This window comes from Gekko japonicus, unplaced genomic scaffold (assembly GCF_001447785.1).
Source record: "Gekko japonicus isolate JY-2015 unplaced genomic scaffold, Gekko_japonicus_V1.1 scaffold485, whole genome shotgun sequence".
NCBI classification, from domain to species: domain Eukaryota; kingdom Metazoa; phylum Chordata; class Lepidosauria; order Squamata; family Gekkonidae; genus Gekko; species Gekko japonicus.
In genome coordinates, this window is record NW_015161419.1 from 272,415 (window position 1) to 275,336 (window position 2,922).

General features: G+C 44.4%; 1 protein-coding gene across 1 annotated transcript in view; it reads right to left on the bottom strand.

Moving 5' to 3' along the window:
* LOC107124621 (semaphorin-6A-like) overlaps positions 1-2,922 on the bottom strand; it is a 232,193-nt gene that overhangs the window by 102,842 nt on the left and 126,429 nt on the right.

Sequence of the window (2,922 nt, forward strand, 5' to 3'; positions counted from 1 at the left end):
TTTGTATCTGTGAAAAGAGGAAGAAGATGAGGGAGGAAGCAGAAAAAAAATAAGTCCCTCGCAGGTCTAGCTTCTGCTGCTTTGGCTTTCTTTCTCAGCATGTAAGCTAAAGCCCCAAAATGCAATAGGTTATACAACTTTTCTTCTCAGTTTTCATGACAACTACTATGGCCTTATTAAAAAAAGAACATCTCTCTTTCCACCTCCTCAAAAGCATGAAACTCCTTGAAACTCTGGGCCCTGCAGGTACTTAACATGTATCGCTGGCTGTCTTTTCAATTTATGCAGATTTCTAAATAGCTGGATTTTGCCTACCAGTGATGATCCAACATCAAAAAGATGTTTGACAGGAGGCAGCAAATGCTGCAGTAGCCCTGCTACCTAGTGTTTAGAACAAACGTACAAAGGTGGCAACTCTAAAACTTATTAGAGTAACATACATAGGGCCCCACTACATGCTACTGCATTGTTGAGTTCGCTGTGGGAATTCTAGGGGAAACAGGAATTCGGAACTACGTTATTCCAATCAGCTGCAAGTTTCTGTGTCCACGCATTTCCCACACATTAGTCATAATAGAGAAAAAGAAAAGGTGCATTTTTGGTAAGAATAGAGGGTAGAATAGAGGGTAGTTTGGGGCAAGTCTACTAGCTAAAGAACAACCGTGATGTAATCAACACATAAATTGGTGAAGGTGATGCAGCTCAAATGCTGGAATATTGACAAATGCTGCATGCAACTTTGTAGTTGTTTTTTTAAAAATGGTTTTGCTTCTTTCTCTTCCATTGTAGTGCTAAAGCCAGGGATCATTTCCTGCAGGAGCGCACAGGAGTGGAGCTCCGGCAATAAGGAGCCCAGGGGGCAGGCACATGCAACAAGCCCTGCTCCCAGCAGCCCTCAGTCGGGCCATGAGGAACAAGAAGCAGCCAGGTAAGTTGCAGAGTCCCCCCGGCCCACCTTCAGGTACAAGCTCTCCCTCTTCTGTGAGAGCAGATCTGTGCATTCCCCTCCCCCCCATAGCTAGCAATCCACAAAAGACCAGTGACACCTTTAAGACCAAGTTTTATTCAGGTACAAGCTCTCCCTCCTCTGTGAGGGCAGATCTGCACGCTCCCCCCCCCCAATAGCTAGCAATCCAAAACAGTCCAGTGGAGCCTGAGTGGTGGGTGTTGCCTTCTGCCACACTTCTGGTGATGTGTGGCATAGGCAAATATGCTAAGCTCCTGCACCTCTTTTTTTACTAAATGACCCCTGGCTAAAGTACAGATTCTGTAGCACAGGAAGTGGCCAACCTGATGTACTCCTACCTACCTGTCCACTCTGGTAATCTTTGTAGGCCCTACTTTGAGTGCCCTCATCAGCTGAGGCAAGATGTGTGGTAACCCACGAAAGGGCCTTCTTGACTGTGGCACCAAACTTTCTCTTTCCTCAGGGAGATTTGCCTTTCTCCTTCCAGTCTTGTCTTTTGCTAGTGGGTGAAGGCTTTTTTTTGGTTTTGTTTCATTTGGCATACCCCTGATAATGGTTATTGGCACTCCTCCCTTTTTGTGTGTTTTTATGTCTTTATATCTTTATGTGTTTATATTATGTTTTATTTAAATACAATATATTTGTATTTAAAATGCTTTTTAATGTGTGAAATGTTGACTGTGAGTTGGGTGAAAAGATAGTTTGATACCCTTGATGTGAAGCATCTACTGCACTCATAGTGTAATATATAATCCAGACACTCTATACACAGCTCAGTTACTTTATCCCCCTTTACTGTGTGAGGGAATCATACAAACTGAGAATCCTTACTGACAGCCTTCCCCAGACACTGTATTGTGTTAGATAAAAAATGATAGAAACATGTGGTGTACTGGTTAGAGTATCAGATTAGGATCTGGGATACCCAGAACCAAATTTCCCCTGTGCCATAGAAGCCTGCTGGATAACCTTGGCCAGTTACTCTCTCAGTTTAACCTAACTCACATGGCTATTATGAGGATAAAATTTAGGAGATGAGAAAGATGCAAGCTGCTTTGGGTCTCCACTGGGGACAAAGACAGAGTATATAGCTTTAATGACGTATTTGTATGGTGGTTTTAATGACTTAAGATGAGATTTTAATTTGTATGTGTTAATTTGTCAGGCACCTTGGTGGCCCTATGAGGGCAAAAAGGTAGAGGGAAAATCTTGTTAATAAATAATTAATAAAAAATAAATGAAATCTCACTATATAATCTGTTTTCAAGTGGCAACATTCCATGCATTCCTCAGCCATTGGCCTGTCAGCTGCCACTCAAGAGTACTTGCGTGCCATTGGCTGGGTGCTGGGTCTGCTCCTCTTCCCCGCCCATTCCCCCTTCAGCCACTGTGCCCTGTCAGAATTACTGGCAAACGGCTTTCTCTCTTGACGAAGATGCTTCTCCTGCCTCCTGTATAGGACTAAGCTTTCCCTCAGTGGCTGTTGGTACGGGTCACAAAATGGCAGTTACCTGTGTTCGTAAGATGGCTGTGGTTCTTTGTTTAAAATGTTCCCCCACAAGGTTTAATTGAGCTGTAGTTCCAGAGAGGGACCTGCAGGGGTATCACTCACTGGGTTGAATGGGGCTTCCTCATCTGCTGGCCTACAGTTCCCAGTTGCCCTAAGGCCAAAAAGTGTGGGAAAACAGGGACTATCCCAAGGCAGTCTTCGTCCCTGGGAGGCAGCAGAAATTCAGCTACTCCACAGTCAGCTGGACTGCGGAATGAATGGATGTTTCCCTGCTCTCTTGGGCAAGAGAGAGAGGCTGAAGTACAGCCAGAGGCCAGTCCAAGGAATGATCCTATTCTGAGCCCCCAACCTCCAGAGGTAGAGAGTATTGTGTATAGGGAAAAAGGATTGCATTTAACCCCTGCTGATTTATGTCCTGTTGGTTCATAGTGTGTGCTTACTCCTA